General features: G+C 40.5%; 1 protein-coding gene and 1 long non-coding RNA gene across 5 annotated transcripts in view; both read left to right on the forward strand.

Moving 5' to 3' along the window:
• The window catches only part of LOC110389661 (adenylate cyclase type 10-like), a 451,262-nt gene that overhangs the window by 178,571 nt on the left and 255,932 nt on the right, over positions 1–16,759 (forward strand). The window lies entirely within an intron of this gene.
• The window catches only part of LOC110389666, an 18,136-nt gene continuing 3,132 nt past the window's right edge, over positions 1,756–16,759 (forward strand). For 2 of the 4 annotated variants that reach the window (XR_002433333.1, XR_002433332.1), the window contains exons 1-4: positions 1,756–4,337; positions 4,443–4,705; positions 10,201–10,385; positions 15,569–15,654. This is a non-coding gene — a long non-coding RNA (uncharacterized LOC110389666). Of the gene's footprint in view, positions 4,338–4,442; positions 4,706–10,200; positions 10,386–12,468; positions 15,655–16,759 lie in introns of all 4 variants that reach the window. The other 2 variants (XR_002433335.1, XR_002433334.1) reach the window with 2 other exon arrangements.

Genomic DNA, 16,759 nt, shown 5'->3' on the forward strand with positions numbered 1-16,759 from the left:
GCAGGAGTGTACCGTGAGAATATATCCTTTTCTTTCCTTCCTCCACGCAAATAACTGCCCAGGGTTGCAAAAACTCCATCTGCTGTAGGGAACAGAGCCAAACAATTGCATAATTTACAACTTGGCTCTTGTGGAATTACCTGCTTTTGTTGTTGTTGTTGTTGTTGTTGCTGTTGTTGTTGCGGTTTACTGTTGTAGTTCCCTTTTGAAAAACTGTTCATTTTCTCTCTTTCTCTCCTTTTTCCTTTCTTCCCGACTGTTGATCTCACCTTTCTAACTAAGCTAATGTAGGACTTCACAGAGTAAGTAAAACAATGAGCAATGCAGCATGGATCACTGAAGGATTAGTTTTATTTTTCAAATGCCAAACAAGTTTTTTATTATTCCTTTTGGATCAGAGATCTTAGGCAATGCAAAGAAGAGCATGGGAAAATCTGGCAGGCTCGTGCATTGATGCAGAGGGGCAGGGAGAAGAAGAGATTCGGTATGATTTGTCAGATTCTACAATTTTTACTTTTTTCATTCCTGAGTGTAAATTCCCACCTTCCTAGCTTGCTAGAAGTGATCATAAGTTATGGACATCAGTGTGGACTAGAGATCTTTTACTATCTTTTTGTAAAAGAAGAAAAAAATCCTCCCAAATCTAAAGGAACAAATTAAACTATTATGAGAAGTGAATTGGCTGATGCAATCTATATATTCTTCTTCCTTTTTGCTGTTGCAGTATTCAAACACCTTTATTGATTATGTCTTCCATGGCATTTAACTAAGGCCACGTAAAATTATTTCATCAATTGAAAAGGTGTTTCTGAAAAAAAAAAAAGTGATAGGTAAGAGGTATTTATGTTCAGATTCCTCTTTTGGCTACAACATACGACCAAAGGCTTGTATCAGGTGACAAACATTGGTTGATGTCCTCTGGGATGCGCATCTTGCAATGCTCTCTGTCCTGAGTGTATGTTTTGGCTGAACAGCTGAGGAATAAAGTGGAGATTTCAGTCTGAACTCACATCCTGTACTGGATACTCACTTCTTCAGTAAAAATTAATCTGTGTCTTCCTAAAATTCATAGCTTCTTTGTCATCTTTTTTTTTCTTTCCCCCCCTGAAAAACTAATTTATCCACAACAGTGTTTCTTCACCAAAGCAATTTAGGAGCTGCTCTTCAGTTGCTAAAGGTTTCCTTTCACTTCACTCTGCCTCTCTAAGCAAACATAAGCTATGAGGGACAGTTATAATTAACTAGAGTTTCCCTGAAAACTACAGCAAATACAGAGACCATTTTGTCAGCGTGCCCTTCTGTGCATGGCAACAAAATGTAACGGGATATTGGTAGAAAGATTCAACTTCTTCAGCCACACCACCAACATCCATCTCTGACATCCTGGGCCAACAAAATAAAATAGGAGGCATTGTGTGTAAGTACAGATCTGTAAGAGCTATTGTTATTCATGCACGAATAAGCTGTTTTTGGACAGGCAGGCCCTGTGCCTTCTGGACATTATTTGTTCCTTGTTCTTCAGGCCTTGCAATTCCTCCCTGGGGGTTTGGGGTGTGTTTCCCAACAGTAGGGAAGTTAAAATGCCCTCCTTCAGGGTTATCTCACCTCTGGGATGCTTTTTAGACTTAAGCTAATGCCAGTTGGCTGATCATAAATCTCGGCTCTAGGAATACCTAGGGCTAAGCCTTTTTTTTTTTTCACAATTCATTATTCCACTTTTTTTTTTTTTTTGCAGATTTTATATTTATTTTTCTTTGCTGTAGTTTATCTTCTCTGTTTCTGATTATTTCTCTTCTACCACTTCCTCTTCAGCTGTCCAAAATTTCTGAGCCCACTCCTTCTCATTCCAGGAAGGGGCACATTTAATTTTTGCAGCAGTCACCTATGGCAATCCCATCTGTGGTGCAAATTTTCTGCCACATTAAAGTGTAAATACCCGAATTGGTGCTGTGGGTGCAGTTGTGTTTGAATGCGCTCCTGTGGCCATGGTGAAAGAAGGTAGTCATGCCCAAATGAGAAATCTCGTGTCTAGCTTACAGAATAGTGCTCTTTCCTGAAGCCACAGATTATAGATTCCTTTGGATTGCAGGTGATAAATACACTGTCTGCTGAGCATGTGTGTGTTCTGGTTTCTCCTGAGACAGAGTTGATCTTTTTTCCTTCAAAATGTCTGGTATGATGCTACGTGTTGGCTTTGGGAAAAGAACCATGATGAAAACACAGCAATGTTTTTGTTGTTGCTGAGTAGCGCTGTAGGGAGCCAAGGACATTTCAACTTCTTATACTGTCCCACCAATGAAGAATGCTGAGGGGGACACAAGGAGCAGACAGGGGAGATAATCAGGACAGCTGATCTAAACTGGCAAAAGGGATATTTCACACCACATGATATAATGCAACAACAACAACAACAACAAAGCATTAAAACCTGTGGGAAGTTGGCAGGGGGTAGGGGAACAGCAGCTGCTCAGGGACTGGATGGACTTCGGTCAGTGAGTGATCAGCAATTGCATTGCTCTTCAGTCATTTTGGAAACAGATATAATATTGTTATAATTACTATGATTTTCTTTTTCTTTTTCTATCCTGTATTTGTATCTCTCATTTTGGAAACAAGTAGTATTATAATTACTGTTATTTGGCTTTTCTCTTCCTTTTCTATATTGTTAAATAGGTTTTATCTCAACACACAAGTTGTAATTTGCTTTTTTTTTCCAGTTCTCTCCTCCATCCCAGTGGGAGTGAGCAAATGTGTGGAGCTTAGCTGCCTGCTGGGTTTAAATGACAGTAGTCTTTCTGGCACCCAGAGTGGGGATTGAAGGGTAGAGATAATGGCAGACCTGGCCAGAGAGTGTTAAAATTGTTATCAACATTGAAGTAGTTAAATAATTGGTGATCACGATGTTGTTTTTCAATTACTTTTTAGAGTTTTTTCAGAATCTTATCTGGGAACTATATCATTTAGCAACTCACTTGCTATACATGTTCCCTGTTGTACCGCTTATCATCTCTGGATAGTTATGAATGGCAGAGAGTGTGGCATAGTATGGGCAGGTGCCCAAAGCGGTGGACTCCCTCAGTGTTTTGGAATTTCACTTCTGAACAACTGCAGAATCCTGAAAAACTAGCAAAATATTTGGAAAAGGTCTGCTGTGAGCCTGGCAGTTCTAGAGAGGCACAAAACACTGCAGTGTGCTGTGGGCTGGCCCATGCCAACACTATTTGGCACTCTCAAAGGAAAGAGAATGAATGCCTCTGGATCTGATGACAATGAGATGGGCCCTGTGGCCAGTCCAATCCCTGCAATAGGCCCTGTGGTCAGGGCCTTGCAGTTCAGCCACAGAATCAACCTGTGCCAGTATCAGTTATGTCTACACATAAGAGAAAAAAATGTCTGATCGTTTAGTGAGGAAAGAAATTCCTACATAGATGGAAGAAGAGATGAAAATGAGGCATGACTGTCACAAGAATGAGAGGAGGGAGAGGAAGAGGACATAAAGGAGGCAATAACTGTCCTACCCCTAACCATGTGCAAGCTATGAGAAATGCGATGGGATTTCATCTGTTGTCCAGGTGAGCACATTGTGCCTTGGCTGCTCCAGTTCTGGGAGACTGGGGTTAGTAGCCTGAACTTAGCGGGCAGTGAAGCCAGGCAGCTGGGATCTCTTTTTAAGGAAGACGCCATTGGCTAAACAATTGGAAAACGGACACAGGTCTTCACTCTGTGGAGGCAACTCTTGACAGCCATGAGAGGAAGACATCCCTTCAAGGACCTGGTACATTACCCAGGCAACTGAACTACCATGGAGAAATATATCCAATACCTGAGGGAATTAGATGTACTGGGGGTGATGTATAATGTTGACCTGAACAGTGATCAGTTATCCCAAGATCCACTTGACATTTGTGAGAGGTAGATTTTTTTTTTTGCAGTGGAAACTTCCAGTACTTTTGTATGTAGTGTAGAACAAGTTGTTTTTCACAAAGGAAGCTGCTGAACAAAGTAAAGCTGAGACTGGGGCGTTCTGCCCTGGGTAGAACTGGCACAGGCACAAGGTAAGGTAAATATGCAGGGGAGGGAGAGCCTGGCACAGGACAGAACGAATGTGCTACCTTCTGGAAACATTGCCCTCCTGTCTCCATGGAAAAGTACAAAACATACCTAAAAACAGTAGGTTGATAACAGATCTTATATGAAAATGTATCATAGCAACAGCGTCGGGAAGATTGTGAGCCTGAGACACTCAGCCAGTGAGTGCCAGGAGAGAGGTTACCTGTGTCAGACCCAAGGTGTAGAATGCTGTGGATTTCACTGACTAGTTGCTCAGTTTCTCCCTTGTAAGTAAGGGTTGTGTGCCAACTATTGCAATAATGAATAAACTGCTGTTCTCATGATCTTGCTTGAATACAAATCTTTGATTCTGAGCATTTCTCACACATTAGGTGCTCACTGCTCATGTGGCGAAGATTTGTAAGGAGAGCACCATGATCATATGCCAACCCAATAACAGCAACAGCCTGGAAAGACGGAGATCAGCCAGTGGTGGATGAAATGGCTAGCCTACTTTGACAATATGAAGAAAATCTCTCTGCATCCCTACAGGCCTGTGCCTCAGCTCTGGAGAAACTGTCCTGGGAGTGCTAGCAATTAAAAGACAGTATGTCCTACTCCACACCTTTACAGACCAGTATCTCAGCTATTAGAAGTAAGTGCTCCTCTGCTCTAGAGAAAGGACATAGTGGGTATAGATCACATGCCAATGTATGGATTTACCCATGTGACCATGGAGAGGATATGAGGAAGTGGGATGGAAAACACACCTCAACCCATGAGGCATGAGTATGTAAGTTGCAAGGAAAAACAATGGCAAAAGAGGATTGATTATCCCTGGAAAACTGCTGCTTCAGCCTCTAGTGGACTGTTTTGATACGCTGATCTTATTTCTGACTTTAATTCACACGTGGATTCAGTGGCTTGGCACATCAGAACCACAGGAGTATAAGGCTTTAGTGGATGCTGGTGCACAGTGTACTCAAATGTCACCAAGTTATACAAGGGACGAACTCATTTGTATTTCTGGAGTGACAGGGTATCCCGAAAGCTAATTATATTGGAGGGTGAAGCGAACCTCACCAGCAATGAGTGGCAAAAGGACACCACTGTGACTAGCCCAGAGGCTCCATGTATCCTTGATATAGACATAGACTACCTCAGGAGAGGGTGCTTCAAAGACCCAAAATGGTATTGGTGGCCTTCCACCGCATTCCACCCTGGAGATTTTCCTTTCCTCAAGAGGTAGACATTTCAGTAAGTCACCTCCAGTAAATATTCCAGGTAATCCACACCAAGACAATAGTAACTCAAACTTCACAATATTTAGACTGAATCATCATAGTATTTAGCAGAAAAGTGTTACCAGTCCTGAGCAAAACCTTGGGCTTAGTGGTGAGACCAAAGCAAGACGTTGGGGAAAGGGAGATGCATTCCATCAAAAAACAGCTGAGGGTCTTGAATTCCAGAAAAACACCAGAGTTGTATGCAACAAATAGCAGAACAAAAGCAGGACTACACTTAAAACAGAATGCTTGAGACAGATTATTGCCTTTCTGGATTAGATGAGTAATTCATCTAGTCTGCTATTGTTCTATTATAAGCGACTATCACTGTTTCAGGGAACACTGCCAGAAATTGTTCAATGAATGGTTATTAGAATAATGATTTCTCTTGAAAAAATAGGGGTTCAAATTTGTTACGTTTTGTTCTAATGTAATAACCTCTAACAGTGTTCTCATTAACTACATTGAAATGACTTCTTGAGTCTCACCACCTGTTGGTTTTTGCTCTCACGGCCTGTAGACCCAAACGCTGACCAAGATGTAGGAACAGGTTCCTTTTTATCTGTTTTGTAGTTGTTGTTTTTCATATTCACTAAGTGTACTTGACTTTGTCTTTTCCCAGACACTCACTATTATACTCATTCTTGTTCCTTCTCTAATTAAACAGTTCCAATTTATTTCACTTTATTCTCAGGTGTCTGTGCCTCCAAGTGGAGGAAGCCAACTTGTGCCTATGGCAATCTCTGGCATAACTGTTTTTCTCTCTCTTCATGCCTCTTTTTGAGAGAAATGCTGCTAGATTTGGACAGTCATATTAAATTGCTTTATATTGGACTACACAGGATATTATTTTCAGTATTTCACTTTTCTTTGTTTAGTTGAATATTTTGTTTGCAACTTTTCATTTCTGTCCGTCGCTGAACAGAGACGTTTTCATTCCTTGATCAATAAACCTTCACTATTGTCTGTGATAGGTTAATTTGGAACACGGTGGTATGTGCAGAAATTCTTTTTTCCTGTATTATTTTTATCTGAATTAAATTGCTTTCTACATTTGGGCATCTGCTTCCATGGATTTATTACATTTGTCAGTATTTTCTCAAAATCATCTCTAATTCTAACAATTCTAATGGAGGATTTTAGCAAGTCCCTGCTGTGTCCTATTGGTCCAGTATGTCATCCCAGCAGTTTTCCCCTGGAGGCTGGCAGATGTGAATGCCACTTGCAGAACCTGTCACTTCCAAAACACCCTAGCTGCCACGTGGCCACTGCAGAGCGCTCCCAGCTGTTAGCTGATGTTTTCTCTAGCACTGGGCACATCAACCTCTTGTTGCCTCATATACTGCTTGTCGGTGCCTGTATGCATCACAGGAATTATGAACACATAGCAAAGAGCAAGAATAGTCCAGGGACTGAGGGTGAAATAATAGGCTTTCTTGTGGGTTTCTGGCACTGGAGGAGGAATCCTTCTGACATCTCGCCCTTTTATTGGAGCTGTGAAGGGGTGGTGGGGTCCCAGGCAATCTGATCTAGTGCCTGATTTAATGACTGGCAAACCTGTCCAGAGCAGAAGGGCTGTAAATAGATGATCTTCAAGGTCATTTACAATCAAAGCCATGTTTTCCAGTGAAATGTAACTTGTCTCTTGCTCTTCACTTAATCTCTTTAATCAGTTTCTAATCTTGCTAAATTCCAGCTTCTGAGGGGAGGATAGGGAAATATTTGCCAGTGTACTGTTCTGCTGCTGAGGCAATGCTGGCTTGACTCCTGTAAGAAGAATCACTGCAGAGGCAAGATAGAATTGCAAGGTCCCTCTCCTCCTGGTAGCTAGATACAGACGCTTACTGAAATAACCATTACCAAAAGAAAACTGTCTTTCAGCCTTCACATCTTTCGAGCTGATGAGGAACTATGTGCTTGTATCTTTACCCCGATAATGAAATGTTGATTTGTTTTTCCCAATTAATGCATAGATTTTTGGATTAAAAGTAGGCTACTCTCTAATTCTCTTGCCAAGTACTTAAAATCCTAATCTTCCAGGTCTCTTAGGATTTTTGTTGTTGTTGTGTGTGCAATGCTTTTCTGCTAATATTTGTAGTATGGTAAAGAGTAGCCCACGCTTTCTTCTCAGGCGTACTTTGCTTGTGAAATAAGCTATGCTTTGCCACCATCGTTTTAGTATTTGTTCCAGTTTTGCAACTAGATGGTAGCCCTCTCAGCTTACTCAGTTTGATCCAGCTCTTGTCTGCAATCCACATATTCCTTACCTGATCTATCCCAATAGTGATCTTCATCTAAGATACATTTCTGATGTTGCCAAGGCTGAAGTTCTGTGCATAGACTTACTCCAAGCAGAGCTGGGCTTGATAGTGCTATCTGCACAGTTGTTGCTGGTTACCAGAGTAGTGGGTTCTTCCTTAAAAAAGAGATGCTAATTAGGGTGCTGGGGAGAATGAGTGTTTGGAATGAAACCTTAGGTGATGATTTGGGCTGTGAGGTGGGAAGTTTAGGTGAATGTTCAAAGAGAGAACTGGGGATTTTGGGAATGCAGGTTATTCAGACTGGTTGATTTGGTGGGTAATGGGGAGGCAGTGGGGCACTGGGGTGACTTACTGAGTTTTATTCATCAGAGAGATGGAGTTCACTGGAAAGCAATTTGGTGGTTTGACACTGTGGGCAGACATCAACTCTGGCAAGGGGCAGGACAAATCAGTTGTTTCTCAGATTACTGATGTGACAAACCTCGATCTCATCTTGTATCTTTTCCTCAGTAGAAAATGTGCCAGACACATGAAGGCTCTCAAGACATACTACTAATTTCATTCAAACACAAACGAGAATGAAGTGGCTTTCAAAGAGATTCAGTTTTTCTGGCTGAGACGTAAGTCTTCCAGCTGTGCCTTTGCAGGGTAGGCGCTTCTACTTCCTGCTCAGCAAGTTTAAATGGACCAACTCCACATCATGCCTGTGAGCCCCAAAGGAAGGTGTTACTCTCATGACCTGTGCTGCTCAGCGGCAAACGTGCTTTGGCTTTCCATGTGTCCCCACACTGCTGTACACAGTGTGGGGCTGCTGCATGGTGCATCACAGTCCACTGCCTCACTATATGGTCAAGGACAAGGGGAACACCACAGTTACTGTTGTGTTAAACACCACAGATTTGTGTAAGTAGGCTGCTAGAAACAGTGGGCTTAGGAGCACTCTAGTTCAAACCAGACACTTCCTCTGTCTTTTTTTTTTGAAACACTGCTGATATTTTCCATGTATTCTTCTAAAAAGCTCCTTGTGAAACACTTTGTCAGCAGACTGTGGGCATTTGTACCTCTGGGAATTTGGCAGAGGGTTGTATTTCTATGTTTCTTGCTTTATTACTGAAATCCCAAGTTTTGCTAATTTTAACTACTATTAACCTAATTTCAGAACAGCTGACCTGTTTTCATGTCACTTTTTGTTCCTATGTTGTGCTGTTTCTGTTCCTTTTTCCTTTTCATCTCAGCTTTCATGAGAGATACATTTCTCCATTGGACTGAATTTTCTTTGTTAAGCGCTTCCTTTCCAGCTTTGCTGCTTTGCATTTGGATTTGTGCTTATTTGTGTTTTTTGTTTGTTTGTTTTACTTATAGATCTGAGGCTTATTATTAGTTAGTAGCTTCCACTTTTGTTGTCAGCCTATTTCTACCAAATGGCTTTCTTTCATTTGTTTCAGGAATCTCAAGAGGTTATACAACTTTCCTTGGTCTAAAAACATACAGAAAACTGAGTGGACTCAAAGAGAAATTAATTGGAGGGAAATAAAACCTATGATCATTAAAAGGGAAAAAAGTTCTGTATGACTTATTGAAATATGGAGTCTTTAAAGATGGGTCTGCTAATAGCTGTTTCCACCTGGAACTTGATTGGTGTCTTATCTCAAATGCAACAGAATTCACAGTACAATGATTACCTTGCTTGACACTGATGGAAATTGGCGGAAAGGTCTTCATCCAGAGCATTTAGAGTGAACAGAGACAATGACTAAAGTCAGTGAAATACAGAAAAATCTGTATTGTTAACTTCCTGAGGAACTCAGGAAGTAACTCAGGAAGTAACTGATTTTATTTAGTTAGTTAGTTGTTGAAAGAGTATTTTCTTTTAGTTGGTCATCTTGACTAGTTCTTAAGTATCATTGGTAAATGGGAGGTTATGTTTCTGAGTAGTCTGTTGAAACTGCAATAAATGGCAGACTGGACTCATGATCACTCACCTTTTTTTTTCCTTTAGCTTTAAACAAGTACAGCCAGATGCTTCAGTCTTGCTCACTGAGTGTTTCAAATGGTTAAGCATCTCTACTAAATCTGTGACAACACTTAGCATGAGATAGGTGATAAAGAAGGATAGGAAATGTTGATTTGTTGCAGCAGGTTTAGAAGCCAAAGAGACATTATCTCTTGAGGGTATGAAAACAACTATTATTTTTTATGTCCAGGTGCAGTTGCAGACAAAGAGCAGAAATCAAAAGGAAAATGGATCTCCAGGCTGCCAATCATGCAAATGTTTTTATAGCCATCCCCCTCCACTTCAATAACCTGTTTTCCTGTCAGATCTCTCTCCTGAATGCACAGAAGTTCCCCTTTGATATTTTTCCTCATTTCTCCCAGTGGCAGAAGTTGACCAAGCCTGAAAGAAGCTGGTTTTATTTCTCAGGTTTTACTAGTACTTCTTTTTTTCCTCCTTTTTTTTTTTTTAACTTTACATCTTGTGTACAATTGATCTCTTTTCCTTCACCTGCTCTTTTATCACCTAAGAGAGACAAGATAATGTTTCAGTTGGAAACGGGGAGTGACTGAAGTAAACCTACAGATTTTGCCCCCTTGTACTCCCACAGGGAACTCCTGGAGTGACACACACACGAGCAAACTGGAAGGCCATGTGTGGTAGCAGAAGTTGCAGCCTATGGTTAGTCACCACATGCTGGGAGTAAGAGCTCTTGGGGGACAGTCTGCCCAGTCTCTAAGCTGAAAGACAAGGTGTGAGAACAGGACCCCTCTGGACTGACAGTGGGACGAACAGGTAAGCTGAGAGATGATTCTGTATTTAGGTAAACATAGAGTTTGCCAGTTGCTTTTAACAGCTGAAATGTCTTTTGAGGTGAAGACTCAAAAAAGGAGAACTGGATTATATAATTCTTATTTACGTCCCTCTTGAGCATTTGTTATTATTGCGCAATCTGTTTTTCCTAAAGCTTATCCAGCTCCTTGGTTATCTGATGTTCATTTAATTTGAATGTGCTTCACTTGTAAGACTTTCCTTTTCCAAATCTGCATATCTACTGCGTGCTGAGGTGAGCAGGGATGTCTAGATTGCTGGGCACTTTTCAGTGCAAATGAAATGGCTGCTTCAGAGCCCTGCTGGATCAACAACGCCTCTCAAATGTTAAAAAAATCACTGCTCAATTTTTAAATAATGAGCAGAGTATATTTATATTATAGCTGTATGTGGGGATAGCATCACCTCTAAAATACTCTGAAATACAAGAGGAAGATGGAAAATGTTGTCATTTATCTTGTATTAGCCTATGCAACTTATTTTCAGTCAAAAAAGCGAAGTGATGAACTTTGAAAGGTTTCTTTTTTCCCCTCTCAATTTCACTTGTGGAGAGGATGAAGGAAGCATTACAGATGTTAGGAGCTGTCATGGATAAATCAGAAACAACATGCCTTTTCTTGCTAGAGGCATTCAGGCAGTGAATATTAGTTATTTTAAATTCAAAACAACATGAGGTTGTAATCACTAGATTAATTAAAAAGTTTGGTATCTTTACCTTTTGTTATGCCTTTACCTTGCTCATGGTGAAACCATTTCAGTTTTGTCACTGTAGATCTTAGATCTTTTCCAACTAATTAATGTAAACGCCAGCATTATGCTCTTCCCGAATTCTGGGCTATGCTCTCTGTCTTGTAGACTCAGCACAAACTTATCTTGACCGAACTTAATTTCATTCTGATGTCACTTTTCCATGGTCTTCTCTAATTCAGAGCCTTTATACACCGCTACAAAATCAAAGATGTTCTGTTGCCCAAGGATTCAAACAAGATCAAAGCTGTAATGTTACATTTATGTTTGTCAGCCTGCTGAAAATGCATCTTAAAAGATTTAATTCACAAGAAATCACTTCCCTAATTGGGTTCCAGTATACATCCACAGAAGTATTTTAAAGTGACTTAATTTTCATTGGTGTAGTACAGTGTAGTACAAAGAACACTATACTTTCATGATGCTAACCAGATCAAGAATATTTTTGGTAATAACTTTGCATGATTAGAGATTGTTATATAAATATATCTGTAAAATATTAGTTGGCCACTTTTAATTTGTTGAGAGGGGGAAGGAAAACATGCAGAACTTTTGTTCTCCTTGCAGGTTGTTGGTCAACACAACTCACTGTTTTTTTTTAAGCAGGCTAGAATATGCCCAAGTACAGTCACAGCTACATGAAGAAAACTACTGAAACAGTTGATCATTTTGGCTTTGTCCTGCGAATGTGCAGCTTTAGTTCATGAACATTTTAACCTTAACTCCTGCCATGGGATTAGTTGCTACCACTTGTGCACTCTTAAATTCCATGCACATGGACTTTGTGCTTGGACAAGGACAACGTGTATTCAACCAAACAGATCCTGAGGTTATGGGAAATTTGGAACAAGTGCCTCACAACTTGACTCTGTCTCTGCTCTCAAGAAATGCAGAAAATAATGGGCACTTGATGTGGTCAGTGGCCATTTGTAACTGTGTGCTGTAGTTGATTCATGTGTGTCCTGTCCTAGTGGCTAGCTCAAAAAGCCATAAAATGTCTTTGTATTGCTGGGCCTGGTCATTTGGAAGGCCCCATATGTCCATATATATATGGTGTTCTTTTTTAATTTTTTAATTTTTCTTTTTTTATTTTATTTGGCACTATACTGAATTAGAAAAGTCAATTATTGTGCTGCTAGAGAGGAGTACATGTGTGCATGCTTTAGATGTGTTAGTCAAATTCCATCCTAGTTAGTTTAAATATACTGCGGCTGAGGTCTGTTTTCCTCCTCTTCTGACACAGATACCATTTTTCACCTATATGTAATAAAAGTTAAAAAATCTCTATCTTATATCACAGGTGAACACATGGTGACTGTTTAGAAGATATGTCAAATTTTTCATAAAACGTAAGATTTAAAGCCTTTTTGCTTTCTCTCCTCTTCTGCAACAGCTAGATCTTTAAAGTGGACTGCAGATGATAAATCTGGGTGTAAAAATAACGAAACGTTGTTCTGGCATGGCTTCTCGACACTGCAGATGCTATTTATATGAAATGTCGCTGATGGGGCCAGCGCGCCAAAAGTACTTACCGAAATCAGCCTCTTCAGGCCTACCTTCACGGTGCCAACACAACGCTTCCTTTGACTTTGGTTTTAGCCAAAACCCGGAATCATGGGTTAGCCTCAGCATTAGGGCTCTTGTCTACTGATTCCTGTCTGTACACTGATGATGGTTTCTGTGCACATCTGTATGACCAAGGTTGTCCTCCTGCAGCTGTATCCAGGGAGGATAAAGAACTGGCGAACACTAAGATTCACGGGCATGGGGAGGCAGAGAGAAGAGTTTTGTTCTTGGCTTTGCTGCAGTGAGTGGGTGTGTAATCTTCAGCAAACCATTCTGGTGGGAAAGCTCTGCTGCTCCTCTAGCCCCTCAGAGGGCTGGAGGGAGGAAGCAGGATGAGAAAGATTCCGGGTAAGACAAAAGATAAGGATGATCACCTACTGGTTACTGTCTTGGGCAAAACAGGCCCAATCTGTTGAAAATCGATTTAATGTCTTGCCAATTAAAGTAGATTTGGATAGTGAGAAAGGCAGACAAAAATTAAAAGAGCACTTCCTCCGGCTCCTTTCTTTGCCAGGCTCAGTCCTACTCCTTCATCCTGTTTTTGTGCCTCCTCCCTGCTCCTCCCCACTCCTCTGAGATAACTACCAGGTTGTAAAGCCTGCAGCAGACCTGCTGTGCTGCCATAACCCACCTTGTTTGCAGGTCATTGCATGGCATGAGTTGAATTGTATCACTACTGGCAAAGAGGACTATTTCTATCAACCACATAATAAAATGAAAATACGTAGAAAATATGCAGTATTCTTCAAGTAATTGCACGAGAGCTCTGTCTGTGTATGATTTGTCTGCAACTATTCTGCAGGAATCTCATGTAGGCATCCTGCGTAGAAGACATCTCACAAAAAGATAACTTGTATTCAAATCCCGCAGCATGCAGGAACTGTTAGGGCCATTGAATACATGCTGCTGCTTGAATTTGAGTTAGTGATAGTTTAGATTTTATTGTGATAGAGATCCTTACAACTAAAAAAAGCTGAAGCAATAACTGAATCTTCCCTAAGACACCTGACAAATCTTTTGACTTTTGGAAAACTTCAAGGGACGTGACCCCAGATCTGATATTTACGTTCTTTTTAAGCACCATCTTTAAAATAAATCCAGGCAAAACTATTTATTGCCAAACTGCTGGGCACTGCACAAGGCAATCCGTATCAGGTCTGACAGGTGCTTTTCAGCAAGCAGTATTATCACCATTTTTTTCTGATCTCTCTCTGTACTTGTAGGATGTTTTCTGTCTCACTGATTAGATATTTCTCAGGGCACTATGGTGTCAGTTTCTTCCAAAAAAACAACTTCCAAGTCTCAAGTATTGTACCTCAGCATTAATCACATAAATTCTCTTTTTTTTCATAAAATTGTCAGCTGCAGAAAAGGAGGAAGGACAACAGCTGTCTCTGTCCTTTGCTAAGTTTGCTTTGACGAAATGCCATTCGAGAGCCGGATTTCTAAAAATTAACTTCTGAATGGTTATGTAAAAGGGGACCATGAGAGTGTATTTGATCTTGGTAATCATCTTAATAATGATAAATCTGAATGTACCCAGGAAGTTTTACCTACTCCCTGGAGATACAATGTTCAAATACTCTGTGTCAAATTGAGATAAAGTGACTGTCAGTGTTCTTTTTATTAATACAGGAATTTATGTGCTTTTCCTGGAAGAATAAAGGTTTGCTTCTGTGGCAGTCCTAAAAGATGTCAGCATGACATATTAGAACCTGAGGACATCTTCAAACCTAAGAAACTTGTTTTTCTTATGGACGTGTAGTGTCAGATAGTAAGATGAAGTTTCCTTTGAATTTTGTTTTGCAGCTTCTCTTCCCTTTTTGTTTCCAGATATATGAATATGGTGCCAGGTTATCCAGTGTGTAAGCCAGCTTCAATTAAATGGATGGTATCATTAGCAGAAGCTAGCATTGATTAAGATCTCTCATACTCTTTCAAGTCTGAAGAGAGAGTACTGATCTGTTTGTCTTTTTTTCCTTCTTTTGCCCCTTCCCCTTTACCCACCCCTACTTCCTATGGGGCGCTGGCTGAGTTTAGTGTCAGACCCTGCTAAAGAAAAAACTGTGACAAAGACTTGGCAGTTAATAAGAGATGTACTGAAAAGAAACCTGCTGCAGGGAAGCAAAAAGCACATGCTGTACTCCTTGAGAATGAGATGAGGTTCTTCACTGCATCTGTTTGCCCTGTGACTTTGGACAACTCAGTGCAGGGGTTCTGTACCCCAGGAGAACAGCACTGCTGTATGGGGAGTAGGTTACTCTTCTTTAATGAGGGTGAAGGATTGTGCTCCTCACACCTGTCTCTATATTAAAATACACAAATAATGTAGACCTTTGTTTTTGTGGAGCATTTTTGACTCTGAATAAAAACTTAAATTACCAAACTCATACCTACAATCCTTCACCATGTAAAAATACACACATCTGTGTCTCTATTCACAAACAAAGTAGTAGTATTTTGTTTCTTGCTGTATCCACTAGGAGTGTTTTTACCTAAACTCTTATAAGATTGGTCCTATATAATCTGCTGTATGTTAGTCTTGCTAAAATACCATCACTTCAATAAACCAATCTTTCATGAAAATGATAGAAGCTTTTAATATGCTCATCTGCTATAGTGTAAGTAATCCTTGGGGGAGGGATAGAGTTACACATAAAACAGCGCTGGCCTACCAGTTTGCTTACACTGCTTTGTCCTTCCTTAGGTGTTGAGGGAGCATTTGATGAGAAGGATCTGTGTTGATGCTGATCTGCTAAGGCAGTGGTAGCACAGGATCTGGATGGTAACAAATCCTCATCCCTGCTGATAATCATGCCTTCTCTTGCCCACAGAACATCTCTGTTGGGAACCTGGGAGAAAACTCGAGTGAAAGTGATTTACTGGGTCACAGAGTCCAATCTACTGTATTCACAGTCAGGTATGTCATATGGTCTCTTGCAGATCAAGCTCCACCTTTGAGCTGGCTAGAAGTAATAGCAACCTCTGGGATGCTTCCAATTCTTTTGGGCCTTCTCTCTGTTCTCCAGTCTAAATGTATTCATGGCCAGTTTATCCCAACTTTTCTGCATCTCCTCTTGTGATTTGGGCAAAATAGTGCTCTAAGTTTTTCCAGCTATTAACATTAATTTGCTGTGACCTTTCCATCCCTCAGTGTTCTTCCTAACTAGGGAGAATACTTTTCCTTCTGTAAGAAAACTCTGCTAATGACTCAATATTTACAATGATATCTGAGAACTTTCAAGAGGAATAGAAAATATCTTAAGGTCAAATAAAAGGTTTTCAGCCATGTAGTTACACCACCAGAGCTGCAGTTGTTTCTTGGCATGTTACACTTCAGCTGTGTCTAGATTCCCAAGTATCGTAGCCTGGCAGGAGCTGGCCTGCAAACTGAGAAGTTTGATGCTACAGGCCTGATGTCAACACTGCCATTTTGGGGAATTAGGGTGAGGCTGTTTTTAAAAAGCATAAGTCTGGTTCACTGAGCTGAACACCATTTGTGGTTGGAGTGTATTAGGTAATTTCTTGAGGAGCATTTACATCTCCTATATCATCCAAACGGAATACAGATTTTAAGGTCTGAGCCTGCTCTGTGGCATCAAACAATGGTTATGGAGGCAAATGGAAAATTTGCTTCAAAAGTATACTTCCCATCTGACATAAATACTTATGTGCCTGCATCGTTATTTCTTCTTACTTTGAAATAGTGTTGAAGGCAGTGTTCCTATGACAGGCAGGCTTCAGGTGATATCCCTGGAGTACTTGAGACAAACTGCTGGAATTTCTGCAGGCGAAACCCCCAGATGTATGAGTTTAATTACTTTAGAGAGATGCTAGTATTTCTTTCAATATAAAATGAAACCATAAAATTTTCTGCTGGTTGCTCCCTCTGTCCAGTTTGTACTTGATCTTTTTATTGATAAGTTTAGTTCTCAGTAGGTTTTTCCTTCCTTCCTTCCTTCCTTCCTTCCTTCCTTCCTTCCTTCCTTCCTTCCTTCCTTCCTTCCTTCCTTCCTTCCTTCCTT

The sequence above is a fragment of the Numida meleagris genome, chromosome Z, assembly GCF_002078875.1.
Source record: "Numida meleagris isolate 19003 breed g44 Domestic line chromosome Z, NumMel1.0, whole genome shotgun sequence".
NCBI lineage: Eukaryota > Metazoa > Chordata > Aves > Galliformes > Numididae > Numida > Numida meleagris.